Genomic DNA, 9,332 nt, shown 5'->3' with positions numbered 1-9,332 from the left:
TTGGCTTTCTGCGGGATCGTCAACCCCATGCCCTAAGCCGGCACAAGCCCTTCCCCAAAGCCCCCCACCTCGCCATGGGGGTCCCTCACACCACTGGTCACTCACCAGAAGGGCCTCTGCTGTCCGGTGCTTGGACACCTGAAGGGTGTGGAGGCCTCTCAGGGCAGCTGCCTGGCAGCTCTGTGTCACCTGGAGCAAGGAATCTAGCTCCCGCTCCAGCAGCTGAAATGGCAAAAGAAACTTGTTAGTCAGAAGTGCAGAGTGGGGGCAAAGAGCCCGGGCAGTGGGGGGCAGCTCTGAGGGATCCTCTCCCTGCTCTTGTTTTCTCCAATACTCACTGTTGCTGCATGGAAGAGAACCTGTGGCACATCTGCAAGAACTGGAAAACATGGGGACAGGTGAGTTCCTCTCAGAGCACCTGGCCAGGTTCTTTCAAAAGTTTTCATGGCTGAGAAACCCAACAGTGTGTGGAATGTGGAAAGAGCATCAGCCACAGCCACAGTCTCACTTCCCATCAAGGAATTCATACAGGGGAGAAACCCTATCAGTGTGTGGACTGTGGAAAGACCTTCAGCTATATCTCTCATCTCTATTCCCATCAAAGAATTCATACAGGGGAGAAACCCTATCAGTGCAAGGAATGTGGAAAGAGCTTCAGTCACAGTAACAGTCTCATTTCCCATAAAAGAATTCATACAGGGGAGAAACCCTATCCGTGCGTGCAATATGGAAAGAGCTTCACTAATAACTCCTCTCTCACTTTCCATCAAATAATTCATACAGGGGAGACACCATATTAGTGCATGGAATGTGAAAAGAGTTTCCGAAAGACCTGTGATCTAACTTCGCATCAAAGAATCCATACAAAGGTCAGAAAAACCATTATACAGCTTTAGGAGCCGGCAAATGAGCACCTTTTTAACCAGGCCTTTGGCTGATTGACATCTAATGCCCTTTTAAAATGTGGTGTTTTTTGTTTTTATGTTGTGTTTCTATGTTGTAACCATTCTTAGACCTGTAGGTGTAGGGAATTGGCGCCAACTCTTTTTCCCCTTCCTCTTTGCAGAGAAACATTTTAAAACGCTTTATTTAAACATTTAAGTGTTACAAAGCAAAACAAGAGAAACAACCAAGTTCAAAACAAACAATATATATTCAATATATTCAATCAAACCTAAAGAAAAAAACCTTTCCCCCTCCCCCCTCCCATCCCTCACGCTTCCCTCTATCCATGTCCTATCTTCTTTTACCTACTGTACTATTTATTATTGTTGCGTTGTTCACTATATCTCTTTATTTATCCTATCATTCCTACTCAAATTTGTGTTACCTTGCGGCTATGAAATTATACCAGCACCCATATTCACCATGAATTCCTTAATACAATCCCACTCTTTCTTAATTGCTTGATTGGAACATCCTCTGTTTGATGCTGTTAATTGTTCCATCTCCGCAAATTTAAACATCTTTATTCTCCATTCTATTAAACCTAGTATTTTGTCAGATTTCCATTTTTTCGCCAGTATAATTCTGGCTGCCGAGGTTGCATAAAAAAACCACATTCCTGTAACAGCCGATGTAGCAGCGAAGGGAGTAGCACCGAGGCTTATTACAAGCGGTGGGCTCTCGTGAAGGAAGACAGACAACTGATAGAATTCAACCAGTCGTGGGACGAGAGCGCTGAGCTCTCTCGTGACCACGTATTTATTAGTTATAGAAAATGCATATGCACAAGCCATAAACCAATCATTACAGCACACCTATCTAGCATTATCCAATAATTTCAGCAGAACACACTTATGCCCATTTATGCTCAGACCTATTTTTCTCTATAGCATGCTTGTCCCTCATGGGTAACTTGTGCCCCTGAGAAATGAATAACTTATGATGTATGTGAAGATGTTCCTCATGGCTGGCTTGGCCTCTGAGGAATGAATAAGTTGTGATGTATGGGAGATGTTCCTCATGGCTGGCTTGGCCTCTGAGGATTATCTATCTCGTGTGGTATGTGGAGAAGTGCAGACTCTACGCCCCTGGTTCGTTACGCTTAGTGACGTTGCCAGGGTGCCCGCATACCACTTGAGAGAGGAGTGCGGAAGCACCACTTGATGCCTTTTGGACGTGGCAGCATTATTCCTACACATTCCTTAAAAGGCTATTTAGAATTTCAATCTTGATGAAACCAGAGGCTTTTATTTATTTTTTATTAAGTTTAGTTCCGAATGACATTCCTAAGAACAATAGGCGCCAACTCTTAAAGGTGGTGTGTTTGCCCCACCCACCCACCCCCACAATAAAATATTTGAGGAGGCCACCCCACAGGGGTATAAAATTTCTCTTTCAATTTGCCCTCTTAAAAAAAGTCTCATCTGAGCCAAAGCTCTTTCTCCACACTTGGAAAAGGCTGCTGCTCCACTCTGGGCAACTCTAAGTGTCATCAGGACACTTCCATTGAGTATCTGGAGGAGGGTGGCAGCATTGGGGGCCTCCGTAAGAAGACCCTCCAGCGGGCGGTGGAACTGACCCTTCAGATCCTTTGGGAAAGGAGCGAAAAGAGGTTAAGTCCGGGATGGAATTACGTAAGAGCCAGGCAAAGACAAGCTCAAGACAAAGGACCTCCCTCCCTGTGCTGATGATCCTCAGGCACACAAAGAAGTCCCTCAAACATGCAGAGCAGAGGAGAGACGTCAGCTCCTTCCGGGGGACAGCCAGAGGGTGGCTCCGACCCCAAAGGCCAGGTTTGGCTTTCTGCGGGATCGGCAACCCCATGCCCTAAGCCAGCACAAGCCCTTCCCCAAAGCCCCCCACCTCGCCATGGGGGTCCCTCACACCACTGGTCACTCACCAGAAGGGCCTCTGCTGTCCGGTGCTTGGACACCTGAAGGGTGTGGAGGCCTCTCAGGGCAGCTGCCTGGCAGCTCTGTGTCACCTGGAGCAAGGAATCTAGCTCCCGCGCCAGCAGCTGAAATGGCAAAAGAAACTTGTCAGTCAGAAGTGCAGAGTGGGGGGCAAAGAGCCCAGGCAGCTCTGAGGGATCCTCTCCCTGCTCTTGTTTTCTCCAATACTCACTCTTGCTGGATGGAAGAGAACCTGTGGCACATCTGCAAGAAGAGGAAAACATGGGGACAGGTGAGTTCCTCTCAGAACACCTGGCCCGGTTCTTTCAAGAGTCTTCTCCTGGATTCCTCTGCTTCTACACATGATGAAAAGTCCTACTACAGGGGTGGGACACCCCAAGACCTGGAGCAGATGGAGCCTGGGTCAGGTCCAGCCGTCTGGCTCTTTGCATCTTTTGACCAGCTGTTCCCCCTCCAAATCCTGCACCCTGAGGTGCCCCCTAATCCTCCATTGTCCAAACTTGCTCACCTATCACCACGGGCTCCTCCTGGACTTGCAGCGGGGCCACCCTGTTCCTCTGCTGGCAGCTGAACAGGGCCCTGAACCAGCTGAACCTAGAAGAGAGGAGCAGAGGGGAGAGAGCGACTCAGGAGCCCCAATGGGTGGGGTGTGTTTGTGTGGGGGGGGGGCTGAGAGAGGGAGGTGGTGGAGTCTTCCTTAGAGCCAGAGAAGGAAGGAGGAGCTCGCATTGGGCAGCTGGAGAGATGGAAAATGGAGCCAGCCAGAGGTGTAGTGGTTGGAGGGCTGGACTAGGAGGACCTAGGAGAGCAGGGTTCGAATCCCCAGTCAGTCATGAAGCTCCCTGGTGGACCTGGGGCCAGACTAGCCTACTTTGCAGGGCTCCTGTGAAGATAACAATTGGTGGCAGGGAGAACCATGAAGGCCACTTTGAGCTCCTGGGAGGAAAGTGGGCTAGGAATGTCCTAATAAAAGTGGGTGGTGAGAGGGGAGAGAAAAGGAGAAGGCAGGGGAAGTGTGCGGAGGAGCTGAGCTCTCTGGGGAAGAATGGCCCGGATGATTTACAGAGACCCCAGGACTCAATAACCCCCCCTGCCCAAGAAACCAAGGGAAAGGGAAGGAATCCTACTTACAGCCTGCCCATTCCGTCCAGGAAAAATCCCCAGCCTCCTCTCTAAACTAGCTAATGATCTAAAATGCCGACCCAAGCCTAACTCTGACCCCAGCCCTAAGCCTAAGCCTAACTACCCCTCTATGTACAAAATAAATAGATACAAAATATATACCATACAAAATATGCACAAATGTGCACAAAATAAAAATATTAAATAAAGAACAATAAGATAAAAGTGTTAAAATAAAAAACTAAAATAATAAATCAAATAAAAATAAATCAAATAAAAGTATTAAATGAAATAGGAAGCAAAATAAGAAACTGAGAAAAGAATAAACCAAACTCCTTTCCTATTCTCTGCCAACTGCCACTAACTCCTCTCTCCTCCACTGGCCTCACTCCTAACCCACAATGGTCGCCTGCAAGGCGTTGGCTTTTAAGGGAGAAGCAAGAGAGGTCACAAAGGAGGGTGGGTCCTTGTCACTGCGGCAACCCCCCCCCCCCACACCTGTCCCCTCCCAAGAGGTGATGCTGCTCTGTCAGAACCCCGAAGGCACCTGCTGTTCCTTCCAGGCAGGCTAGGGGTCTCCAAAATGCAGGGTTGGACCATCAACTTTGCATTCAGAATTTCCACCCTGGGCGGCATCTCCAGGGGGGGGGGCTGGGCATGTGTCTCCTCCCCCCCGGAAACCCTGGAGAGCTGCTGCCAGTCAGTGCAGGCGCTGCTGAGGTCGATGGGTCACAGGCCTGACGGTGTCCAAGGCAGCTTCCTAGGAATATTCCTCTTAGTTCTTTAGGTGAAGAGGAGCAAGCTAAACAACTTCTCCACCAGACCGACAAATCGATTCCTTTAGAAGGGGTCCACGAGTATCATGTACACTGAACCACCACCACCACCCCCCACGGAAAACTGTAACGATGCCAATAACACTGAGCTCAATTTTTAGTTTTATTTCATAAAATGTATACAACACTCATCTCTGAAGGGGTGTGGGGTGTGTGGGGAAACACACGCTGAAAACAGACAGGACCAGATCTCGCAAGCACAGCACCTGCTTTTTGGGCAGAAGGTTCCGAGTTCAATTCCTGGTGTCTTCCAATTGAAAAAGGATCCAAGAAGCAGGAGTTGTGGGGGGGGGGGGGAAGGGGACCCTGGAGTGTCAAGAGGCAGAGGAAACACTGGGCCCGGTAGACAAATTCTCTGACCTCCAAACTTTTGGATTATGCGGAATTGGCTCAACTAACGAATAAATTGAGGGGAGATTCAAAACAGGCATTTGTGAAAAATTGGGATATGTTCAAAAGGTATTTACAGGAAAACAATAACAATGATGTAATTTCCATGGCAGCACTTGAATGACTTGTGTATATGACAAGAAACATCTGAAATGAAAAAAGAAGGTATGATATGTTAATGGGAAGTACAAAACATGATAAATAAGAATCCAGTGAGAAATGAATGTACATCAATACCATAAACGTAATGCATTTTGGGAGGTGGTGGGAAGCCAACAGGGATAGGGTTTTTCCCTCTTTTTTTGGTCTTTTTTTGTTTTTGTGTGTGTGTGTTTTTGTGGGTTTGTTATCCTTTTGTGTATGTTTTTTTTAAAGTGAACGAAAATAATGAAATGAAAATAACTTTGGAAGAAAGAAATGACAAATACGTATTATAGGTTGTAACAAATTTATTATTGTAAGTATCTAAAACTATGTACAACGTTAAGATATCAATAAAGAATTTTATCTAAAAAAATAAAAATAAATTCTCTGATCTCCAGTGTCCAAACATGCAAGCTAGATGAGGATGGATAAAATCCATTAATCCATTCAAGGAGATGTCTGTGGTGAGAAGCTCAGCTGGTGTGGAAGCTCCCGGGAGCAGATCAGCTTCAGAGCTCCTAGCCCTGGAGGGACCCCAGCAGTGACTTTAGGGCACATTGCTTAAAATTGTTGGGTCTTGTAGAACCCATTTAAGTCACAGGACTCAAATGGATTGGCGGTTCCCTCGTTGCGAGAAGCCAAGTTGCAGGGAACTAGGCAGAGGGCCTTCTCGGTGGTGGCGCCTGCCCTGTGGAACGCCCTCCCAACAGATGTCAAAAAGGAAAACAACTACCAGACTTTTAGAAGGGAGGCTTTTAATGTTTAATAGATTACTGTGTTCTATTTTTCTGTTGGAAGCCGCCCAGATGGGCAGGGGAGACCCAGCCAGATGGGCGGGGTATAAATAAATTATTATTATTATTATTATTATTGATTTTCTGTTGTATATATTTCAACAATCCCAAAGTTTGAGAGTCTGTGGCACAGATGCTGTGTAAAGATATAGTGACCTGCAATGGGGCAACCCCACTGAAGAATATAACAGTGGTTACAGCTGGTTGCAAAGGCCCCCCCCCCTAAGAGTTCAAGATTCAGGACCCCAAAAATGTAGGTTCACCACGGAAGCTCCCCCTGTTCTAGAGGGGACCATGCTTTGGGAGATCATGGTGAGCTAGGGGCTTGTTTTTAGGGAGGCAGCTGTGATGAAAAGTGCTTTCGCTGGAATTGTAGAGTTGGGAAGGGGAACCCTGAGTCACCTCTGGTCTATTCCCCCTGTAAGGCAGGAATCCTGGCTAAAGGTTCCCTGGCAGTACAGTCCCTGGGGAATTTATAAAGAATACTACATTAAACATTGTCCACAAGTGAAAACCTGGACATGTTTTGACCAAGCTCCAAGTTAGAATAGAATCATAGAGTTGGAAGAGACCACAAGGGCCATCCAGTCCAACCCCCTGCCAAGCAGGAAACACCATCAAAGCATTCTTGACATATGGCTGTTAAGCCTCCGCTTAAAGACCTCCAAAGAAGGAGACTCCACCACACTCCTTGGCAGCAAATTCCACTGCCGAACACCTCTTACTGTCAGGAAGTTCTTCCTAATGCTTAGGTGGAATCTTCTTTCTTGTAGTTTGAATCCATTGCTCCGTGTCTGCTTCTCTGGAGCAGCAGAAAACAACCTTTCACCCTCTTCTATATGACATCCTTTTATATATTTGAACATGGCTATCATATCACCCCTTAACCTTCTCTTCTCCAGGCTAAACATACCCAGCTCCCTAAGCCGTTCCTCATAAGGCATCGTTTCCAGGCCTTTGACCATTTTGGTGGCCCTCTTCTGGACACGTTCCAGCTTGTCAGTATCCTTCTTGAACTGTGGTGCCCAGAACTGGACACAGTACTCCAGGTGAGGTCTGACCAGAGCAGAATACAGTGGTACTATTACTTCCCTTGATCTAGACCAGGCATCCCCAAACTTCGGCCCTCCAGATGTTTTCGATTACAATTCCCATCATCCCTGACCACTGGTCCTGTTAGCTAGAGATCATGGGAGTTGTAGGCCAAAACATCTGGAGGGCCACAGTTTGGGGACGCCTGATCAACCCGCTATACTCCTATTGATGCAGCCCAGAATTACATTGGCTTTTTTAGCTGCTGCATCACACCGTTGACTCATGTCAAGTTTGTGGTCTACCGAGACTCCTAGATCCTTTTCACATGTACTGCTCTCAAGCCAGGTGTCACCCATCCTGTATTTGTGCCTTTCATTTTTTTTTTTGCCCAAGTGTAGTATCTTACATTTCTCCTTGTTAAAATTCATCTTGTTTGCTTTGGCCCAGTTCTCTAATCTGTTAAGGTCATTTTGAAGTGTGATCCTGTCCTCTGGGGTATTAGCCACCCCTCCCAATTTGGTGTCATCTGCAAACCTGCTCAGGATGCCCTCAAGCCCATCGTCCAAGTCATTGATGAAGATGTTGAATAAGACTGGGCCCAAGACATTAAGAATACATGAGACAAAAGGAAAGAAAGAAATGGAGATAAGGAATACTGAAGCAGTGATAATCAAAAGGGGGGGGGGAGGATGAACCCTCAATGTGGAGGTTGGAAGTCATATGGAGGAGTTAAGAATTCGTGAATCACGAAAAAGACTTAAACAACATACCGGTAAGTCTCTTTAAGGATTTGTATATATTTGTATATACCGTATTGGTTTATTTGGAAATTTGTTGTTTCTTTAGTGTTTTATTTGGAATGTATAATTTTTTTCGTGTTGGAAAATCAATAAAAAGCATTAAAGGGGGGGGGGGGGTGCTCCCAGGCAGGTGGCCATCCTGCTTAAAAGCCTCCAAAGAAGGAGAGTCCATCACCTTCTGATCTGAGGCTGCAGGGCTGGGCCAGCGATGGCCATTCCTGGGAAAGGAGGAGGACTTCTGATCACTGAGATAGATGCCTTGCTGGTTACAGGGGGATTTACTGAGATCAGACACACTGCGTGGGGCTGTCTTGCTTGGCACCCCACTAGCCAATTCTTCAGAGGCTGGTTTTACCTAAATGCAGAGTCATAAAACACAGGAGTTAAGCGGGGAATTGCTCTCTGGTTCTGCCAGGGTCCTTCCCGGGAGATTCACCTGCTTGGTCATTCTGTGGGACCGATGGAGGTGGCCTAGGTGGGCCTCCTTTGCTCTGCTCTAGCAGCCAGGGTCTTCGAATCATAGAATCGTAGAGTTGGAAGGGTCCCCCAGAGGTCCTCTAGTCCAGTGTTTCTCAACCAGTGTGCCTCCAGATGTTTTGGGACTACAACTCCCATCATTCCTGACCACTGGTCTTGCTAGCTAGGGATGATGGGAGTTGTAGTCCCCAAACATCTAGAGGCACAGTGGACTAGGCCTCGGCTCCATTTTACAGACTAGGCCTCAGCTCTACAGCCCTTTAAATACTATCCCAAATGGAGCCCTGGGTGGGAGGAGGAGCCCAAATAGGTCATGGGCTGACATAGGGTGGGGGGAGCAGCTGTCCAACAACCACCAAAACAGCCATTCCACCCCCAAAGTCCAAGCCCAAAGCCTCTCCCGGCGGCTGCATTAATAAACGCCTGGCAGCATTAGGCAGTCGTTCATCATTTCTCCTAACACGCACTTGGGGGCACAGCGAGGGGTTTTCGCTTTGTAATTTAGTGGGTGTTGTGTCACATGCGAGGCTCCGGTGGCCATTTTAAGTAAGGGCAGTCGTGCCCTTTTAACCTAGGCTTTACCGTGTTTCTCCAAAAATAAGACACCATCTTATATTTATTTTTCCTTAAAAAACCCCCACAGTGGCTTATTTTCAGGGGATGTCTTATTTTTTTATTACGCGTCCAGCCTTGCCTCTTCCTTGGGGCCCTCCAGAACTGCACCTATCACTATGTCTTATTTTTGGGGTATGGCTTATATTGCGCAAATGCTTAGAAATCCTGCTATGGCTTATTTTATGGGTATGTGTTATTTTAGGAGAAACAACTGATTGTAAGCCTCTGTGTCTTTTTTTTTAATAAAAAAAACAACTATGC

Source organism: Zootoca vivipara, chromosome 4, assembly GCF_965207765.1.
Source record: "Zootoca vivipara chromosome 4, rZooViv2.hap1.1, whole genome shotgun sequence".
Taxonomy (NCBI): domain Eukaryota; kingdom Metazoa; phylum Chordata; class Lepidosauria; order Squamata; family Lacertidae; genus Zootoca; species Zootoca vivipara.
This window is presented reverse-complemented; position numbering follows the sequence as displayed.